This window comes from Eurosta solidaginis, chromosome 5 (genome assembly GCF_040869045.1).
Source record: "Eurosta solidaginis isolate ZX-2024a chromosome 5, ASM4086904v1, whole genome shotgun sequence".
NCBI lineage: Eukaryota > Metazoa > Arthropoda > Insecta > Diptera > Tephritidae > Eurosta > Eurosta solidaginis.
Genome location: NC_090323.1, coordinates 213,489,432 through 213,513,086, shown reverse-complemented (window position 1 = coordinate 213,513,086; position 23,655 = coordinate 213,489,432). Strand labels below are relative to the sequence as shown.

At 36.4% G+C, this 23,655-nt stretch overlaps 1 long non-coding RNA gene across 1 annotated transcript in view; it reads right to left on the bottom strand.

The window, feature by feature from the left end:
• The window catches only part of LOC137252439 (uncharacterized), a 135,742-nt gene extending 116,535 nt beyond the window's left edge, over positions 1-19,207 (bottom strand). The window contains exon 1 of the long non-coding RNA XR_010953558.1: positions 18,637-19,207. This is a non-coding gene — a long non-coding RNA (uncharacterized lncRNA). The remainder of the gene's footprint in view (positions 1-18,636) is intronic.
• Between the last annotated feature and the right edge of the window lie 4,448 nt (positions 19,208-23,655).

The window sequence follows — 23,655 nt, the reverse complement described above, 5'->3', positions numbered from 1 at the left end:
ACATAATCCTAGAACAAAGAGCTTTGTGACCAAAACTATATTCACAACGTTTGGTTGGTAAAAGACATAGACTTATCCTATGACAAAATATAGTACCATTTTTGGTTGCATGCACATATATTTGTTTGTTCAGCTTGAATTAAAGGAAAGTCTTCACTATGTTTAGTAAAATTTCATATGAAAACATCCTAAAATTTTGTATTTTATACTAATAAAATAAAACAAAAATTTGGTCCTTTTTTTCGATGAATTTTGAACCCAAATGAAAACATTGTGTGGCAACCGTGTTCGCTTTACCGAAAATGTCTCACTTGTAGATACGAGGTTAAAGAATAAACGGGACGATGTGTATATGCATATTATGCATGATAAGTTTCTACATAGGTATATTGTAATTAATTCTGTGAAAGTACATAATGTAAACAAATATGTATAGCAAGAGGCAACACTTTTACTATTATCTTTACTTATTGCGCTTACAATTCTTTATTTTTCAGTTTTTCCTTTTTCTAAACAACAGCTGTTGTGTTGTTATTTCGACGTAACCACCTACTTTTGTGGGTAAAAAATCATCCGGCTACTTTCGCGGGTAGAATACCAAAAGGGTGTAAAAGTTGCCACATGATTTCGTTACCGTGGTGAAGAATATTGTTACCACACTAGAATCGGGGCGTTAGTGTGAAGCGTGTTTGCGTTTGGCATAATTAGAAAATTCACAGTTATCACATTAAAACTCTGTGCTGCAGTTTTGCAAAAAATATGCGTAAAATGTAAATTAAATAAAACGCATACGAACTTGCGTACACAACAGTTGCGCACACGTGAGCCACATGGAATTCTGCTGCTCTTAACTACAAATGAGATGGTGCAGCTTATGCCACAGTTAAAGTTTTGGTACTAAGCCTGCCTCTAGCAAATTTTCCGTGTTCAAATATTTTTTCAGTGTTATCTCACACGCACTTATTCTACGCTGCCCAGGCGTCTATCAGTGCTGGCCCTCCCTGATATGCACGTATTCAAACGATAAATGAATAAATGCAGTTGTTGTCATATGCCATTAATTAAAAAAAGTAGCAAAAAATCATGACAACGGCAACAAAAACAAAATAGCTTTGATCCATATGATATCATAAGTACATTTGCACATAGTTGTGTATACATTTATAGCTGGGCCATTCCGTGTCAAATTTGATTGTTATTTATACCGGCCTCCAGAATGTAAGCTACATAGGAGAATATAGAATGTAAGGGGAAGTATAGTCACTGCGCTGTAGTATAATGTGGGAAAAATATATCGGGTAGAGTTGATATAAGCGATAGAAGCCAAGGAAAGGAAGGGAAGGGAAACAAAGGAAGGAAAAGGAAACAAAGGGAAAGAAAGGAAAGGAAAGGTAAGAAAATGAAAGTAAGGGATAGGAAATAATAAAGGAAGGAAGTGAAACGAAAGGAAAAGAGAAAAGGAGGAAAAAGGAGAGGAAAAGATATATCAAGAATCAAACCAACACCGGAGGGCGCATTGTCAATTTGCTATCAAACTGTTAACGTTTTGTTTTGAATGAGGTTTGGTTTGTTATCCAAGGGTTATGGGTGTGTTATCCATTTCCTATGACAAGATATCGGTTTGTTATAGATGTGCTACAGACGAATTATCCACTTTTTATCGATGTACACTGAATTTGATATCGATAATAAATTGTTGAAAATTATTGAAAAGTACAAAAAAATTAATTATTGAAAAGTTTTTATTGAAAAATTATCGATTTTTTAACACAGTATTACCAATTCGTTTCCTGCGTTTAATCGAAAAGTTAGTTTTTTGTGATTATTCGAAGGTGATCGATTTTTAATTAAAAAGGTGTTACCATTTTGTTGTCGACTTGTTATTGATTTAAGCGAGAATTTAGCGATGTATTATCGACAAGTAATCGATTTGTGGTGGAAAGTAGTCATTTAGTTAAAAACAGTTTTTGATTCTCAGAAGAAAATGTATCGAAAAATTTATCGAAAATCTATCGATTTTTTATCAAAAAGATTTCGATTGGTTAACGAAGTGGAACCATTTTTTTATCGGCATCTTGAATAGATTTCTTATCAAAAAGCTATCAACTTATTATTGTTTTATTTTATTAAAACGGTATCCATTTATTATTAGCTTGCTATCGACAACTTAAAGTTTTCTTATGAAACAGATACCGATATAAATCCAATACAAAATCGATGACACAGCTCTTGCACGTCGGATACAAGCCGATATGAATGTAATAAGAAGCCGATGATAATGACAACCCGATAACAAACCGATAGCTCGATGATAGTAATTCGCTATCGGTATCCGTTGTTATAGATAAGAAGCTGAATAAGCTCTTTTCGGAAAGCCTAAAATTGTATGTTACTTGTAGAGTTACCGTTGTCTAGTTTTCTAGACATACATAAAAATGTATGTTTACACACCGAACTTAACGAGTACTCACGCCGTTTTGCAAGGTCAAACTGCTATGGAATCGCAACATACGATCACGAAAATCGTAATCGAATACTAATTCCACTCAAGCGATAAAAAATTATACTATCCAACTATTTAAAACTTAATAATATATTACGGATCTAGTGAGCACGCGTTGTCCACAAAAAACGGCATTAGATCACGGATCGTGTGTTACGATTCGGCTTCTGGTCCTCGTAAAGAAATCATTCAGCATTTGCATATTGTGGGAGTCGTAGGTGAAAGTCCTATACCCTTACTCCGACAATTTCCAATTCCAACTGTTTATAATTCTCAATATTTCACTTAAAACTGAACTACAACAATTGAGGAGTGGCGAGGTAGCAGCTCAGTACAAAATTAGAGCTCGCTATTGAAGAAACTTTACTAACTCATGTGGAATGGCCCAAATATATGCAAAGATTTTCACTTTAAATTGCCAACAGCGCTGATGCCTCAATTGCGCGTTGTATCGGTGTTGTTGCGTGCAAATATTTCACGCCTTTTGATGGCCAATGATGTAAGCACCCACATCAAAAGAGCAACAACAATACGCAACATCAGCGTTTTGATGCTTCAAATTTTCCATTTGCAGCGCTTAGTCATTGTGTGACATTGACAACAACTGCTATATGCAATGACTACATACATACACAAGCAAGTGCAACAAAAATTCCACACAACAATAATAACAATTGTCGCATCATGTCAACATTGCTATGATGCAGTTCCAGCAAATGGTTGCAATAAAAATTAATTGCACTTAAAAGTTTTCACTTTTACAAATGTTGCATGTGTGGTCGTTATGTGGCATGTTGCATGCCGCTCAAGCAACAACAAACGGCGTCCGAGCCATTGTATTAGGTCAGCAAGCTTAAGGATTGGGTGGGGTAGGTGGGTGCATACAGAAACATGCTTGTTAAATGAAAACTATTTTATGTAATTGGTTTTTTTTTTTTGTTTTTTTTTTTTTGAAAAACTTTAAATCCTTTTACTGCATTTTTATTGAATTAGGAACTATGAAAAATTGGAAAAAGTAATGTTATACAAAAAAATTTAAATATATTTGCTGTGAGATCACTGGTATGACGGTGAATACTTAGTTTTTTACACTCAAAATGTACTGTTATGAGTTAAGCAATGTGGAAAGTTATAACAAATAACTGCATATGTATGTGAATATTATTATGTATGTGTTTATGTATGTACAGGCATATCCTGATACGTTTATGAATTTGTTTTGCGTGTATTTTTATGGCTTACATTTGTAATTATCTTGGCACTCGTCATTTCACAATGCGCTAGCAAAATGTATTAGAAAAACAGATGAAATTTAGGTCATACAAAACTTTCAAGGATACCATGCGATTACTGACACGCAACAGAATATTATTTTTTTAATATCAATCATATCTACATATTGCTCTGAAGGTCATCTTGTTTTTATAGAAAGACGTAACTTATTCAAAACAACAAATATGCCGTATTTAAAATAAAACTTTTAATTGTAGAAATTGAAAGAATATACCGGCGCCATGGTGCGATGGCAGCGTATTCCATCTACCACACCGAAGATCCTGGGTTCACGCCTCGGGCAAAGCAACATCAAAGTTTTAGAAGCAAAGTTTTTCAATTAGAAGAAAAATTTTCTAAGCTGATCGCCCCTCGGCAGTATTTGGCAAACACTCCGAGCGTATTTCTGCCATGAAAAGGTCTCAGTGAAAACGTGTCTGCCTTGCAGATGCCATTCGGAGTCGGCATAAAACAAGTAGGTCGCGTCCCAACAATTTGTAGGAAAAATGAAAAAGGAGTACGACGCAAATTGGAAGAGAAGCTCGGCCTAAAAACTCTTAGGAGGTTATCGCGCCTTACATTTTGTTTTGTATCCCGGCGCCCATGATGCAGTAAAACCAGACAGGTAAAGTCAGTAAGTTGGTTAGGTTGAAATGGCCAGACATTGAAGACCTCACATAGAATGAATGTGTCCATAGTGTTTCCATAATTTCTTTGATAACCAAAAACCAAAGGGAAGAACGCCAATCAGGTCCCAGAACTTATGTTATAAAATAACTCCGTCCACTTGGAAAAAGCTAGAAGGTTTCTAGGACCCAGCTTTATTGTTGTCTCGACTCTCGACAACTCTGCCGCCCCACCACGTGCTCAACGATTTCTTTTTGCGGCTCACACTTCCTAAGCCTGCCGTTACTGACGAGACCTAACTTATAAGCATGTGACGCCAAAAGGCAATGTTCAATAGTATGCCCATCATAAACCTTAAGTCTTCTCTCTCTTCAGAGATATCCGCCAGTTTGTGAGTCTAATATCGTAGACTATGCACATGATCTTAGAAATTTTGCAGCGCTGTTGTCCACGCCTTTCCTGCTTGATGGATGATATGCAACTCTGTCTGCTTTTGATTTCTCCCAAACGAACTGGCATGTCTATTGTCGTTTCAGCGAGTGTTGCACCCTCCTTTGCCAACACATCGGTCTTTTCGTTACCTTCTATCCCTTTATGACCGGGAACCCAGTATAGATGTATGGTTCGGCCTGAGCGAAGTTTTCCCAATGCTTCTTTATACTCCACAACATTCTTTATGAAGTACTGTGTGAGATTATTGCACAATCCCTACAGAAATTCTGCTGCTTTCTTCACGGCAAAGTCAGTAGTACAACAACAAAAATTTTACGGCTCGGTCATGAATTTTAAAGCAGTAGGGCCGATAAATTGCTGATTTTAATGTAATGAGCAGAAAAAATCTAAACTTTATTTATCAGCACATTGGAAAATCGATATAGAAAGAAAGGGAAAAGAAAAAATACGATATGGTGAAGGAAGGTACAGGAAGTTGGAGCGAAGTAAGAAAAGTAAACGGAACAAGAGGATGAGAGATAGTGAAAGTTAAAATAAAATTAATGGTTTGAGAAAAAGTAGGAAAAAGAGGTTAACAGGAAGAATAATGATAAAATTAAGATTATTAATGAGAATCATACTTAGATGGAAGCAAGAGCAGATAGAGTAAGATGGAAAGAGGGAAGATTTAAAGAAGAATGAAAGCGATAGAGAAATTGCATGAGCTGATTAAGAAGGTAAACTAAAAAATGCAGTGGAGAGGGGAAATAAGGAAGAAAGAAGAGGGTGAAATAGAAGAGAGGCCGGTGCATATATAGAGAGAGTCAGAACAACGTCTGTCGGATTTGACCAGGGCTAGTCAGATATGTTTAAAGTAAAGTTCAGAAAAGCCACAGATTTCTTTTTTGCCTCTGGTAAATCTATAAGCTCTAGTTTTTTGAAGCCCTATTGCAGCAACCTCTTTCTTCTCAATCATCATACGTCTTAACGCTTGGTTTAAATAATTAGTTTCCTAAAATTGAAAGTGATTGCCCCTTCCTATGTGCAATAAGAGCACAATTGTGCTATGGAATACAGACTCCTGTTTAACATAGATAAATATTGGGTCGTGGGACCGTATACCGTCAATTCCATGTTTTCGTATTACAAGCCTCTCATATACCCGTCTGCAACTTCATAACAATGTTTTGGATCGCCAATCATCTCATTGACATCAACAGTCTGTTTCCATATTCCTTAGTTGTGTATAACATGATATTCTGAAGATACAGCGATTTCATTTTGTCGACAAAAATGTTTCATATCCTTTCAGGAAAAGAAGATAACACCCATCCACAAAAGAAAAAACAGACTGCAGGCGTTATTTTCCTGCACGTTACTTGAAAAGCGACTTTTTTATTGCATCATGCTAAAATAGCAAATCGCCCTATCTCGAAAACGTGATATCTCAGACTTTGGTTGCTGAATGTGCTATTTTTTTTTATTTTTTTTTTTTCGAAAACGCCCATCACCGCTATAAATTAATTGAATTTACACAGGTAAAGAGGGATAGGGGTTTCTTCAATTGAATGGTGAAATAAATCATCTTTATCCAGTTGAGTCACCACTATATTTTGCAAATAAACTTTTATATGCAAGTTGTAAGGAGAAAATATACGAATTTAAATAAAACTGACCTAGTTTCATATTTCTGCATACATACATTCATAAATAGCATCCACACACACACACACTTTATTAATTCTATTCAGGCTGCCAAATGCATACACATTTGATCAAAGTTCAAGTTCAATGGATGACTCAAGCTTTACAAACTGCAATGAAGTCACGCACCAACAAATTCACCAGAAAGCAATAAAATTAATACCAAGTAAGGAACATAAAAAGTTATTTCAAATTGGTACATTAGGATAATTAAGTATTCACTGTACCTAACTGCCCCAGAAAGAATTGGAATAAAAGGTTTAGAAAAAGTTGTTGCCATAAAAAGAATAATGGCAACAAACCGGTCCGGCAATTTCATAAAATTTTTAAGTACATTTCCAAATTTAACTTTATGTATACAATTTTTTCAATATTTCGATAAGACGCCTGGCTTCGTCACGGCAACCTACTTGAGACTGAGCAACTTCATGGCGAACCGAAATATGGTCAAGAGTAGTGCCAATCTCAGGCATCCAACAAACTGCTTGGTTATCTCCATACAGGAACCATACAGTTGATGGCTGGAAATCAGCTTATTGGTACTTTTTTCAATTGATTTGACATTTCAACTTCTGCGCAGTGGATTTTGACAGTACGTCATCTGATTAAAAAACCAAAGAACATGGAATTTCTGTACTTATTTGTATATACATATATCACCCTTAAGGTTCTGCGATGACTATCTCATAGTCGAAAATCGCGCGGCAATCTACAAAGAATTGTGTTTGATGGCGGACAGCATTTCGGATATCGAATCGTATAATAATCAAATTCCGCCTGGAGAAGATCTTACCAAACAAACAGACAATGGTCTATCCACTCGACCGAGTAATATTATTGTTGCTCTTAAGTACGGCAAAACTCTGACCCAGCACTAAAGGGACTATCATCGATGACAGCAGGTTTTTGCTGAGTAAGATTGTGACTACGACGAGAAGGATTAAGATGATTTTAAGCCTTTGGGGCTTGCCTTTCTTTCCTTCTGCATTACAGCGTAAGGTGCCTGATAATAAGCATTATTGTGATATGAAAAGGCTTAGATAAAAAGATATTTGTAAGACCAGAAGGGGTGATTTGGGAGATATAAGTTGCCGACTAATATATTAAATGGCTTACGGAATAGGAATAGAGACCAAAATTGTAGCTAGAAAATTTTAAAGAATAGAAAGTTTCGTAAGCGAGGAAATGTCTGCAAGAACATTGTTTGGATTATGTCGGACTATCTAATTTTTAGCCGCTTTTTGCTAATTTTGGTAGGTACGGAGTTCATAGTTCTTGGAAAATATTTTCACGATTATTTTAATATGAATTTTTTATATCAATGAAACACAAAATAGCTTGACAATTGAACTTGTTATTGGACAAAAATATCCGATTAATTTAATTAATAACTTCCCAAATGATTTGCTTTTAGTTGTTGGTAATAGGCTTAGACTTCGCATTCTAGATCGAATTAAGCGATAGGAAGTAAAAATCAAAACCTTAAAGGATAATTAAATCAAACCCGTTGTTCCCACTTTAGCACTCAGGAAATTAATTTGGTGCTTGCCCAACGAATACGAGTCATATTGTCTCTATACGACTTATGCAAAAATTATAATGGGAATATCAGGGAATTAAGATGTCCTTTTTCTAAATTTTAGTGAGCTATAACTCTTGATTATTACTCTTCCAATGCCACTAACCCTTACTTTGCCTTTTTCTATTATTCTCCCCTTCCTCTACCTCTAGTAAGTAGAAGCTCGAAACTTCTTTCCCCGTTATTTCCACCTATCTATCCCTCTATCCCTTCCCTTTCAATCTGCGTTTTCCTTCTCTGTCTCTGTTCCTTTCTTAGTGCCCGCCCTGTCCTGCCTCTTCCATCTACATATTTCCCTTTACCTGTCCGTCTTCCTTTCCCCGTTCAGCTCCCTTTACCTATCTGTTTTTCTCTTATCTTCCCTTTGTTGTTGTTGTTGTTGTTGTAGCGATAAGGACACTCCCCAATGGCCTTGGGTAGTGTTACGATGTTGACGGTCCTTTGCCAGATGCAGATCCGGTACGCTCCGGTACCAAGCTCGACCATCTCGGGAACGATTTGTTATGACCTCATGCGAAATTCTAGGCCATACCGCCCTCCCACCCCCTAGATCCATGAGGAGTTCGGGGTCGCCAGAGCCTCGGCTGTTAATGAAACAGGATTCGCCACGGATATGTGAGGTTGACAATTGGGTTTGGAGAAGCTATATATTGCGCTGGCAACCTGAAATGCTTGCGCTACACAACCCCTTGAATCAGGTATTTTAGTCGCCTCTTACGACAGCCATACCTACCGCGGGTATATTCTAACCCCCTAACCCGCTGGGGGTTATCTTCCCTTTCGCTTTTCATAACGAACTGTGAATACAATTCGTAGTTAAATGCATGTCCCAAATGTCGACCTAGGCGCGGAGTTACTTATTTACCAAATTTCGGACAAGTTGCACCTAAAATGTGATTTTTTAGAAAAGTTCGGCCGCTGATCCATTTTCCGGAAAGAAAAGTTTCCAAAGTATGAACCTAGTCAAAGAGGTGACATGCAACAAATTTCAAGTAAATTGTACCAAAAATTCGCACTTTTAGAAAAAGTCGGCCCCTGGGCCCTTATCATGTACGATCCGTGATCGAAATCAATTTTTTATATCCAAGAAGCTCTTAAATGGTAAATCGGATTACTAACATAGACACGCATTAGACCCCAACTTATAATAATTTTAAAAAATAGTTTGAGAGTTTCGTATTTACCGTTTTAGTGAAAATAGGTTTATATACGTGACCGTATAACCCAATAAGGGCCTTGGTAGACACTCAAAAATAAAAGTTTCGCAAATACTTAGCAAGCTAAAGAGATACCTCCGTACAAACTTAAAAGCAAATCCCACTATGAATGAAGTTTATGGAAAGAGGTTGGTTCCTGGTCCACTTCCCAGGAAATAAACTTTACAGAATCACTCTCCGAAGTTTTTCTGAAAATATTATAGAAATCGGCAGATTAGTTTCAGAGTCCATACTAATATCGTTTCTATACCTTTCATGAAAATGAAATGGTATATTTAGTTTGGTCCGAATCTCAGAATTGTAAGTTTTTATATGAAAAGAGATGGACTGAAATGATCAGTATGGCGATCTGACTTGATTAAGCCATGTCCGTCTGACTGTTTGCACGCTAACTGGTACCTCAATTTTTGAGATATCGTGATGAAATATGGTTAATGAGTATATTTTAATGTTCGAATAGAAATTTCCATACATACACCATACAACCGATATTTCAGGGTTTTTTTCAAATTTTCTTCAATTTATCAGATTGAAGATTCAAATTTCACCTCAGGCTTTCATATATATGGAGTTTATTGTTGTCTGAAAAAATCGTAGAAATTGGTCATATACTTATACATAAAATTATTGCTCAGCTCTATTCATGAAAGGTAAGTCCCACCCTACTAGCTTATATACATTTATAGACCAGCAGGCCTGACAAACAATTTACTTTTCAAACTTCACTTAACATGGATAATTTCAAAAGAACGTAAAAAGCTTTCCATCGCTCCTTCTTCGCTGTCTCTCCAAACTTTCTTCTGATTATTTCGCAATTTACTCTCTTTAGCCCTTTCCCAGCCTCCATTCCCATACATCTACTTTACTCTTTCGATACTTTTCTTCCTCCTTCCCCTTTTCTGGTCCTCTCTCTCTTTCCTTTTTCTCCTTATTTATCCCTTTCCTCACCATTCTGAACTATAAATACGGGTTTGTTTGCAACAATATAATTTTCTATTAGAAACACCATTTTTGTATGGTAGACATAATTTTTGGAATAAACCATGAAGTTTTAAAATGTCGTCACCCTAATGCTTAATCATTCAAGTTTCTGTGCTTTGGTGCTACACTTTCAACTTCTTCTTTGCTTTGGTTACGTAAGTTGGTTTAGTGAGATGATCTCATCCTACAATATAAAACTACGAAGTTGGCTGCTAAAAAGAGTCCTCGAAAATTTGGCTGACATACAAAACTTTTAACTGGTATATATATACATATATAGTATACGTTGTATGTTATTATTTAGGTCTTATACATCGGTAGCACTTTCTGTTTTATTGTACTCTTACGAAGCCGATTCAACTAAAGGCGAGAATTCGAATTCTAAAGGTTAAATAAATAACAAAAGTTTTAATGTGGTTTTCTGCTTCTAAATTTAATTTTCCATAGCTCTGAATAAATACTTATGTATATACGTATGTACATTAGACGCGTGTCCTGGTCATAAAATCAATTAAACGGCACACAAAAATTAAAAACAAATGCCCATATCGTGGAAGCGTGTGCACAAGAGCGCGAATGAGTTGAGTTGTTTCCCTTTCCATGCTGGTATATTTATTTTTATAAAACATCTGTTCGACCCGTTGCTGGGCATCGACAACCCGCTGTTAGCTAATTTTGTCTGGCTGGCTGGTTTGCTAGGTTGGGTGGCACACTGGCTAACTCAGATTAACTGACAGATTGACTGAGTGATGGACTACAGCTTCTACATATACATATATGTACATATAATCTATATTAATTAAGATTATTCGATTGTTATATTTTCTTTCTATAAGATTTTATCAACTTTTTTCTTGTTCCACAATGGCTTCAAGTTTATATGACGTTTTTTAAAATTATTTAAAAAAATTATAGCTCTAAAAGGAAACAAAAAAAAAAACACGATTTTCAATAAAAACATAAAAATAATAAAAGAACAGGAATAGGTATACTATTTTTGCCGCCAAGTGTTTCATTCATTCAGCACTTGAAGATCCCCATAGCTACATATTACCTCTACCTACACTTTTTTATACATCGGTTCATACATGTTTATGTTACACCATGTAACAAAAGTTTTTTTTTGTGGATAGTTTGCATGAACTAATGGGATTTTGAATTTAGGGGAATGAATAGGAAAATAGGGAGAATAAGGAATGATATATTGATCATAAAATAAGCGCGTTCTTGCACACAAGTGAGTTATAACTTTAATTGGATAACGAATGAACGTATTTAGTCGCATAAGTGATTCCAGATATATGTATATAACCCCCTTTTTCAAAATTCTCAGGATAAAGCAAGTAAGAAAGGCTAAGTTTGGGTGTAACCGAACACTACATACTCAGCTGAGAGCTTTGGAGACAAAATGAGGGAAAATCACCATGTAGGAAAATGAACCTAGGGTAACCCTGGAATGTGTTTTTAAGACATGGGTATCAAATGGAATGTATAAAAGAGTATTTTAGAAGGGAGTGGGCCATAGTTCTATAGGTGGACGCCATTTCGGGATATCGCCATAAAGGTAGACCAGGGGTGACTCTAGAATGTGGCTGTAAGATATGGGTATCAAATGAAAGCTATTAATGAGGGTTTTAAAGGGTAGTGGGCTTTATTTCTATAGGTGGACGCCTTTTCGAGATATCGCTATGAAGGTGGGCCAGGGGTGACTCTAGAATGTGTTTGTACGATATGGGTATCAAATTAAAGGTATTAATGAGGGTTTTAAAGGGAGTGGGCCCTAGTTGTATATGTTAAGGCGTTTTCGAGATATCGACCAAAATGTCGACCAAGGTGACCCAGAACATCATCTGTCGGGTACCGCTAATTTATTTATATATAGTATGCATTACTACGACCGGTATTCCTGCCATGATTCCAAGGGCTTTTTATTTCGCCCTACACACTTTTTTCATTTTCTTCTTCTTAATATGGTAGGTATTACACCCATTTTACAAATTTTTTTCCAAAGTTAAATTTTGCGTCAAAAAACCAAAACAGTCACCATATTTCATTCCTTTTTTAGTGTTTGGTATAGAATTATGGCATTTCTTTCATTTTTCGAAATTTTCGATACCGAAAAGTGGGCGTGGTCACAGTAGGATTTCGCCCATTTTTAATACCAAAATAAAGTAAGTTCAGATAAGTACGTGAACTGAGTTTAGTAAGGATATATCGATTTTTGCTCAAGTTATCGTGTTAAAGGCCGAGCGGAAGGACAGGCGGTCGACTGTGTATAAAAACTGGGCGTGGCTTCAACCGATTTAGCCCATTTTCACAGAAAACTGTTACCGGGATAGAAGCTATGTTCTTACCAAATTTCACGAGGATTGGTAAATTTTTGTTCGACTTATGGCATTAAAAGTATTCTAGACAAATTAAACGAAAAAGGGCGGAGCCACGCCCATTTTGAAATTTTATTTTCTTCTCTTTTTGTGTTGTGTTTCACCATATCATTACTGGAGTTGTATGTTCACATAATTTACTTATATACTGTAATGATATTCAATTTTTTGTTAAAATTTTACTTTTAAAATTTTTTTTTTTAAGTGGGCGTGTTCTTTATCCCATTTTGCTAATTGTTATTTAGCACATATACAGTAATAGTAGTAACGTTCCTACCAAATTTCATCATGTTATCTTCAACGACTGCCAAATTACAGCTTGCAAAACTTTTAAATTACCTTCTTTAAACGTGGGCGGTGCCACGCCCATTGTCTAAAATTTTACTAATTTTCTATTCTGCGTCATAAGGACAACCCACCTACCAAGTTCCTTCGCTTTATCCGTCGTTGGTAATGAATTATCGCCCTTTTTCAAAAAATTGGGCGTCGTTGTAGTCCATTTTATATAGCGATCTGAGATGAGCACCCAGGAAACTACATACCAAATTTCATTAAGATACCTCAAAATTTACTCAAGTTATCGTGCTTACGGACGAACGGACGGACGGACGGACGGACATGGCTAAATGAATTTCTTTTTTCGCCCAGATAATTTTGATATATAGAAGTCTATATTTATCTCGATTAGGTTATGCCGTTAAGGATTACCGTTATGCGAACAAAATTAATATACTATGTGAGCTCTGCTCAGCTGAGTATAAAAAGATCTTGCTTGAGTCATGTCCGTCCATCCGAGTGTTAACCCGATAACTAAAGTACAGATTGAAATATCTCAACGAAGTTTGGTATACTTACTTATCTGAACAGATTGGTATTTAAAATAAGCAAAATCGAAACATAGCCACGCCCACTTTTAAGATTTTGAAAATATCGATCAAAGGAAAAAGTTCTACAATTAATTTTCGGTTGAATTTGTGAAGCAAAATAGTAAAACTTGATAAAATTTTGGAAAATGGGTATGGCTTCGCCTACATTTAAAAGAAGTAAATCGAAAATTTTGCAAGCCGTAAATGAAAATCCGTTAAGAATATAATTTTTAAATTTGGAAGAGAGATTTTTCTTCTTACTATATATACACTAAGACAAACTTGATGAAATATGTTGACTGCTACCCTAGTTAAAAAAAATAGTTCAAGTCTAAAAATTAACAAAAAATTTAATATCTTTATGGTATATAAACTAAATTGTACTGATAGAAATAGTGTGTTGGAAAACAAAAGGGAAATAAAAAATATTTGAAAATGGGCATGGTCCCGCTTTTCCTAATTAGTCTTGCAGTAGTATTATTAATGCTATATATCGAACAAACATCGTGCAACCCTAACAAAATTTTATAAAACCATTGTTTTTAGGACAGTAACAATTTCTTGAAAAGCTAGGCAAAATCGCTTGGAAGCTTGACACAGCGTTAGGTCTGTCCTTTCATTCGTCCGTTAACACCATAACTCGCGTAAAAATAGTGATATTTTGATAAATGTGAGAGCACACAATTGGATTTTTAATGTTCGGTTTCGCACAAACTTAAACTTCCCCTCTTATTCTATAAACATTCCTTGAATGATCTAATCTGTGCTGATTCCCAATCTTAGGGCTATGCAGCTGGGTATCATTATAGTCATTAATTGGCGCTTAGTAGACTTAGCGATTTTGCCCGTTTCGTAGCAAATCAAGCCATCTATCCCTGCTTCGCGGTAACTGCCGCCAATTGGGAACACCAAGGAAGATCAAGTCTTCCTCCACATGCCTATCCCAACTCACTGGAGGACTCCCCCTTCCTCTGATTCCAAACTGTGGCGTCGACTGCGGCCTAATATGTCCTAGCCAGCGAAGCCATTGGATTTTTATTCGCTGCACTATCATATCTGCGTAAAATTCATACAGCTCATCATTAAACCTCCTTCGATACCCGCGGTCGGCATTTCGGAGAGGACCATATATCTTCCATTAAACATTTCTCTCGAACACTCCGAGAGCCATTTCGTATTCTCTAGACACCGTCCATGATTTCGAGCCATACAACGGGACAGGTATGATAAGTGACTGGTCCAGTGTAATTTTTGTTCGGCGAGAGAGGACTTTACTTTTCAATTGCTTACCCAGTCCAGTCTCCGTTTGATTCTACAGCTGGTTACACTATTATCAAATTTTTCGTTGAATAACAAAAAACTCAATTTTTGTTCCATAGTGTCAATCAGCCATGCGCTCATCCATTCAACCAGCCTAAGCGTGTGTACTCGTATATCAGTGCACATGAAACAAATCCTCTACAACCGCAAAGTTTGCCACTACTGTTTGGCCCGGCAGATGCAACATGATGTGCATCACCCTTTTTATGATCGAATTTCAGCGCCAAAAAAAAAAAAACAAATCTGTAACGAACAATGCAAAAAAGAAACAATTTGTTGTTTCTGCATGTTGCTACTATACATTATGCATACATATTTATGTACAGATGATAGATGCAAAACTGCGCTGATTCACTAAGCAAATTTCGTATTTCTTTTATTTTTGCTTTATTTTAAGCGAACTTTTTTTTTGTTCTTTCGTGTGGATGCTGTCATCATCACTTGCTTAGTATTTGGCGCGCTTTTCAATAATAAACTTCAATTTAAATTAAAGTAATTCATTAGAAAGTAAAATCAAATGCGAACTTATATATCTCTTTCGAACTATATGTAGTGATAGGGGTTAGCAGCGGAATGTAACAGTTGAGCAGTTTTTTCAGCTTCTTTGATTGCCCCTTAGGAATTAGCTGTCAAAGCAGCTGTCAGCTGTCAATGTGAGGTGGCCAATTGATTGTATTCGAAATCGTCATTAAATTGCATGAAAATCTAAATCTGTATTTTTATACTCATTGGTACCTACCTAACAAATGCACAGAGTTATAAGCTTATTTTTCATAACAGTACGCTGTAACAGTTTTTCCGGACATAATAAGCTTTTCACTTGCAGATGTCGTTCGTAGTCGGCATTAAACATTCAGGTCCCATCCCACCAATTTGTAGGAATAATTAAAAGGAGCACGGTGCGAATTGGAAGATTAGTATCTTCGGAGCTCAATCGCGACAAGTGTTTATTTATATTTTTAAACGGTTTTATTTAGCTTGAGTTGACAGGCAGGCTGCATGCACGGCCGTTGTGAACGAATTTTGTAATTGAAATTTAAGTAACTTACCGATAAGCTACAAGCTTGAAACTTGGAATATAGTTCAGAATCCGATGACAATGCAATAATAAGAAAAAAATAGCCGCTAGGTGGCGCAAGGATCGAGATATTCGCAAAATTCGCATTTGTGGTCCAATTTGGCTCATATTTGGAACACATAATACATGCAAGAATAGAAATCGACCTGTGAAAAAAATCGCCGCTAGGTGGCGCATGGATCGAGATATTCACAAAAATCGTATTTGTGGCCCGATTTGGCTCATATTTAGAACACATTATACATGCAAGAATATAAATCGACCTGTGAAAAAAATCGCCGCTAGGTGGCGCATGGATCGAGATATTCACAAAAATCGTATTTGTGGTCCGATTTGGCTCATATTTGGAACACATAATACATGCAAGAATAAAAAGCGACTTATGAAAAAATCGCCGCTAGATGGCGCAACGATCGTGATATCCATAAAAATAGTATTTGTGGCCCGATTTGGCTCATGCTTGGAACACATAATACATACAAGAATAGAAAACGACCTATCAAAAAAAATCGCCGCTAGGTGGCGCAAGGATCGAGATATTTGTGGTCCGATTTGATTTGATCCATATTTGGAACACATAATACATACATGAATAGAAAGCGACTTTTGATCTCGGATTTGGCTCATATTTGGAACAAATATTACATACAGTCCGGTAGAAGAGACGTCAAAATATTTTGGAGTTGGAGGATTGACAAGCATACGTTGCACAGAGTCGAGTAAAGTCTTTGGAAGGATTTTGTATTGAGGACTTTGATTGTAACAAATTGTCAGGAAAGAATCCTTGTAATAATGAGTTACTAAATGAACTAAATAGAATGAGATATAATAGGCAATTAAATAAAGACTAAAAACTTGAAAATAAAATAATGAAAAAAAAATGTTTAAGTTAAAGGGTTTTATTGAAAACAATACTTACATGAAGTAATAATAATACGAAAAGCTAGAAAATAATTAGGTAGGTCCTAGGTACTAGTCATCACACTCCTTATCAATCTATGGCGTTGATCAGACAATTAAATAAAAGCGTTGGACGCGCCATATTTCTATTGATAGTCATAAGTAAAACCAACTGAACCTTAATGAGAAATTTCACGCGCCCAACGCTTTTATTTAATTGTCTGATCAACGCCATAAATTGATAAGGAGTGTGATGACTAGTACCTAGGACCTACCTAATTATTTTCTAGCTTTTCGTATTATTATTTCTTCATGTAAGTATTGTTTTCAATAAATCCCTTTAACTTAAACATTTTTTTTTATTATTTTATTTATTTGCATATTTGGGCGCATGTGCCCCTCTTTTGGATTAAGATCTATTGGCTTATTGCTGTTGTAGTGGAACACATTCATCACTTTGAAGACGTTTGGACGCAGTTTTCTAAAAGTACCCGGATATAAAAAGTGCTCGTTTCTAGAAAAGTAGCCAGATCCGAAAGAGGGCCCAGTTCTGAAAAAGTACCCCATTATAAAAAAGTACGCGGATCGGCAAAAGCACCAGGCTATATAAGTGCCCACTTCGAAAAAAGTTCCCGAAAAACCAACTGGCTCTGGAAATTTACCCGCTTCAAAAAAGTACCCGGTTCTTAAAATGAACACGAATCCGAAAAGTACCCAGTTCGGAAACAGGTTTTAAAAAAGTACACTTCTCTATGAAAGTACCCAGCTCTAAAAATTACCAGGTTTCAAAAAAGTACGTTGTTTTAAAGAAAATAAAAAGATCCGAAGGAGGTCACGATTCCGAAAAAGTACCTAAACTTAAAAAGGTACCCGGATCCGGAAAAAACCTGCTCAAAAAAATCGCACGGGAAACTAACCGGTTCTGGAAATTCACACCAAAAGTACTCGAAGTCTAAAAGTACCCTGTTCGGAAATAAGATCCGGTTCTAAAAAAGTACCAAGGTCCGAAAACGGCCTTTAGCCTGAAAAAGTACCAGATACGCGTAGCCGGCTCAAAATAGTAGCCGGATACCCAAAAGTACCCGGCCCTAAAAATATATCCGGCTTTAAGCTTGATCTTTACGTTAATAGATAAATATGGTTTCAAAAATTTAAACGCATGTTTTTGAACCACCTCCAATTAAAAGGTTAAGAAAAAAAGGTACTAGTATTGTGTGAAAAAAAAACATGGGGAGACTTAGGCCTGAGAAACTTTTCATGACGGAAGTGCACTCGGAGTGGTTGCCAAATCATTTTCGAGGGGCGACCGTGATTTGAAATTTTTTTTTTTTTTTTTTTTTTTTTGTAATTGAAAAACTTTTTTATATATTTTTGATGTAACTTTTCCAAGGAATTTAATCCAGGAACCTCGGGTATGGTAGGCGGAGCACCACACCATGGCGGCCGCCGTGAAATTTTTTAAAAGATACTTCGATGACCCTATTAACTGTTGATCAATAGATATCTTTATGCATGGTTTAAAGTAATTTTTTTTTTGTTACAAATATTTTTCCCCTAAAATTTGTTCTTTAAGTTTTGTTCAAATTTTCCATTTCTTTTTTTTTTTCAAGTTTAATTTTTTATATCGAATATGTAAACTAATAAAAATAAATCAAATTTCACCCACATTATGTGCAAATATACATATTTTCAGATATATGTAGCTACATACATACATACATAGGTACATATTTGTATTTTACAAAATTATATACAATAAAATTATGTACGCACCAACTAAAATAGAACTGCGCGTGTTTCTTTCTTCGTCAGCTTCCTCTGAGTTACTTTTGTCATTAGTTTTCTTGCCAAAATTTAAATTTTTCACTGTTTTTTTGTTTATTATAAATTTTTTAAAATTTCCCAATTACAAAAAGAGCATATTCTTGTTCACTCAATAACTTTTTATGTATTTTTTACAGCGTTAATCGTTTTATTACAAATTCAAAACAACGCAAATCAAATATTTATGTTTGGCAAAAACCAAAAAATTTACAGAAACACTCACAAATATGTATACAGAATTGGAAATTTACTGTCTCATAGAAGACAGAGTCAGTTAAAGGGCACACAAGGCAAGACAGCTTTCTTAGCTTTGACGTTCCGCGTTCTGCGCACGAAATGAACTCAACTGTTAGCCGTCAGAATTAAAACTAAACCAGTCAGCTAAGCAGCGATGTTGTATGGCTGATTCGATGGCTCGCTGGCTGGCTGGTTGCTTGGTTGGTTTGCTTGGCGTGTTGTACTCAGCTATAGCTGTTCGCGTGCTGTCATCATCAAATGCGCGCATACTGAAACTATTGTTGTTATTGCTTTGCTGCCGCAAACAACAAGATTGCAATCATTACCGCCACCATCAGTGGCAGTCATCAGCAGTCCCACCACCACCATTACCAAAAACCTAAAAGTCTAAACAATCTCGCAGACACACAATTTACTTTATAGCGAATACACACATACATACATAGAGCGACCGGCAGAACGGCAGAAACATCAACAGAATAAGCAAGAGCCAAACAAAAGCCAAGCAAGAAAGTATACGTACGCGCGCGTAAGAATAACAACAAAAAACAACAACAAGCCATTCAAGCAATCAATTCAACAATGTACACAAGATGAAAAGCTACAATAATATGAAAAAGTAAAAAAGCTACAAAACATTTGCTAAAGTGAAGAATGGCTAAGCCAAAAGAGAAAGAAAGAAGCGAAAACAAAAAGTTTGTAAAAACGGCAACAAAACAAGGCACGCGTGTACACAAAAAAGCGCGTGCTCCAAAAACAAGTCTAAAGAGAGTATTTAAATGTAAGTGTGTGCGTGCGAGAATATGTGAATGTGTGTTTGTAAAAGCAGAAAAATTACTTAAACTTGCAAACGAATGTCTTTAGATTTTAATACGCCACCACTGTAGAACGCAGATGCTTTTAGCGCGTGCGACGCTGCTGACCGTAACGTTGGCGCTGGCAACACTTGAGGCTTAGCACTAATGTCACTAATATATGAGTGTGTATACAAGAGATACGGAATTTACATATGTGAATAAATGAATGAGTATGAATAAAGTTTTTTGAGAAGATTTGTGAGCAATAACGGGATTAGTTTAAGATGAATGCGGGATGTGTCGCAAAGTAGTTGCAAAGTATGTGACTATGTCCAGTTCTGATCTTTTATACATATGTACGTGTTAGAGTGATCATTTTTGTTTCAGCATATCCTATGGAGATACCTTTTTTTAACTGTTTATGTCTAAACGGGTATTGTCCTCTTCGTACCCCTACAGTAGGGTGGGTCTTTTTTGTTCGCCGACGGGTACTGTCGGATAAGTCCCTTTTCTATCCGTACGGGAGTTCGTGCCATTCTATTATTTTTTTATTATTTATTAATTTATCGTATTGGTGTTTTAGAAAAATAAATCAAATACTACGACAATGGGACTCATGGTACCAGTTCTCCTTTGTTCCTAAAATATAATGGTTCCATGGAAGACTTGTTTACATGTCCCGCTACACAGGACGATACATTACGAGACCTAAACATTTCTTAAGACCTTCGTGAATCTGAATGCGCTGTCGGTTTTTGTAAATTTGATCTGATATCTCTATTCGAGATATTTATACCTGCAAGCGCAATAGAATACAAACACCTGTTGGAGTTGTAGCGTGTTCCGACTATCACATCGACGGTCCTGTCTTCTTGCCCGGGCAAAGCAACATCAAAAAATTTGAAAAATATCACGTACGGTCGTACATAGGTTTCCAACAGGCTTACAAAAACAACTGGTACGAGGAGGAAAATGAATAAAATACCTATAGGGCTAAATTGCGTACAAGGCACTGCAACTCGCGGTGTATGGGATTTTTATCGAGACGCAAGAAGTAAAAGAAAAGCTAGAAAACTATCGAAAAATAAAGCGGTGTAGATACGGGAGGTTTAAAGACCGATACACATTTCATCAGGAATGATAATGGCGACCGAAAAACTGATATACATAGTGTTCTTAAGCTGAGGAGGGAGCACTTCTTTTCATTGCTAGCTAATGACGGAAAACATGTTCTGGAACCTGACCTTGATGAAGTGAGTATGGAATCTACTTAATAAAGAATGAAAAATCGCTAATTAATGACGGACTATGCGTTGAGGAGTTCAAACATGTGGGCGAGGAATTGGCAAAGAGCGCATGTCTCCAATCGATAAGAGAGGCGACTCCGCCACAGTCACAGGTCAAGAGAATCGACATGCATAATCTTTTTTCGATTTCCAAGCAGCACTTGATAGCTGGAAAAGCAGTTGCTTTGATATCTGAATTTACATATATTCACTGCAAAGCTTAAATTGAAATAAAGCGAGGCTTTAGACACGGACTCACTTTCATGCTATCGCTTCAACTTGTACTGGGTCTAGCGATAAATGAGGACAAGATTAAGTATTTATTGTTATCCGAGAAAAAGAACTTGCGTACTCGCGTCTTGCTAGCTACTTTGGTATTGACCGATATGAATTCAGATTTGGGAAGAACTTCGTTTATCTGCGAACCAGCATTAACAGCAAAAATAATGTTAGCTTAAAAATCTAACGGTGAATAACTCTTTCCAACAAATGCTACTTTGGTCTAAGTAGGCAATAGAAAAGTAAAGTCTCTCTCGGAGAACAAAAATCATGCTCTTCAAGTAGATCATCGTAGCGTATGGCTCAGAATCGTGAACGGCGTCGAGAGAAAGCTTTTGGAGTGCTCGAGAAAAAATATATATAGGAGATTTATGTTGCTGTCCGTGATGTTGAAGGTGAATAGCAAAACAGACATGCTCAAGAGCTATATGCGTTTTACTGAGATATGAAGATTTTGCAGCGAATAAAAACCATAAAAGCTTCGCTGGCTAAGTTATTTTGGAATTGGCCGTGCAAGTATTGCAATCGAAACCGCCACTTGAAAGCATAGGTGGAGAGATCTCCACTCAGCTGGATGGAACAGGTCGGTGGAGAACACTTGAACACCCTTTGTGCTCTCAATCTACGTCAAATATCGCGAAACAGGGGTAGTTGCCAAGACTGATTACGAAAAGACCGCTTGGGCGGCTAGCGCCAATTAATGATGTTGAAAGGACTAGAACGCATAGGATATTTACTGCTTGAAGTACAAGTGAAAACTGATTCAGTACTTGCTACGCTCACACGACTTGTAGATGAATAGATACCGACGAGTTTTCCACTACACTGCGAAGTACTTAATGGTTTATCTGTTAAAAAGGTTCACTCTGTAGCGCTGCAGGTCTGTCACTAGGTAAGAGACTTTTTATACGCGCTGTAGCAGGGGCAATAATTGTCCTTACATAATCTATGCTCTCTAAATTTGGTATGTTATTGGAGCTGGTGTCCTGGCAAACTACAGATGTTGAAGAATATAACACCCTTGCCTTTTCAAGAAGGGCGGCCCGCCACACACTGCAGATTTTGGGGTATACTTTTTCTCAACATACCTAACATTTTAAACTAAACGCTTTGAGATATATCTACCGAAGAGGCTTTTATAATGCGGCCGTGAGAAAGTGCTTTTCGAATTAGGTGTCTTGTTATTGAACTCGCGCTTATACCGTTACGATGTTTCGTGTTTCTTTTTGTAAGTTGTGCGCTGCGAAACGCATTTGCAATGATTTGCTTTTTTCATACGTACTACATATCCTTTTTATATATCACGTTTTGCGGTAATTAACTTTTTAAATCAGTGGCCATCATTTTTACTTATTCCATTTACTCATTGATAAATCGACATTTAGAATTTGATTGTCTTAATCAAACGTTGTTATAGTTTAATGAGTCAATTTTAAAACGAATTTATTACCAATGAATAGAAGCTGCAAACAAAACACTGAAAATCCACCCTAAAATGTTTAATTAGTCAAAATCCTTAACCAAATTGAAATGAATGAATGAATGTGAAAGTGAAAACACTTACTACACACACACATTCTGCGTACTACAGCGACGACTGCATTGAAATTACTCGTTATCAAGACTCACTACATCTCAACGGTTGCCAGTATCAACGCTAAAAACAACAACGGCAAGCAAAGCAACAGCAACAGAAAAAGCACACACACAATCGCACAAAGCTTTTTAAAAACACATCAACAGAATAGCAATGCGCGACAGCGTTATACAGTCGACGTAGGCAGCGACGCCAACAATTTTTCGTCGAAGCCTAAATGTATTCTATAAAGAATAATTTAGCCATGTATTTTATTTCGTAGGTCAGCATGCGACCAGCAGCTGCAACCAAATGTTTTGTCACTTCTCCAATTTAAACTCGTACTAGATATGTATGTTAGTATGTTTGTATGTAGTATCACACTGCTGGGTGTCTAAGCAATTATTAAAAGGCGGAGGGTGAGACACCAGTTGTTTATTATAAATAAGTGTTGGAATAAGCGGCACTTATTAATATTCAGCGACCGGAACAAAAATGAATTGCACTTTCAAATATATTTATTTGTTTATGCTTTTCACCCAAACTATGTCTAAAATTTGGTTGGAAAATAAAAAAATAAAATATTACTTTTTAAATGTTAAGGGTCAAACTGATCTCAGTCACTAGGTGCGGGCGGAGGCGGACGTACATGCTGCATATATACGATTTTGAGTATGCCGATTGTGAAGTGCATGAATTTTTTGTTGGGGTACATGTGCACAGTAACGTTTGAAATACTTGCACCGTGAATGGGAACTAAGTAGCTGTACATAGAATACAGTATATTGTATAC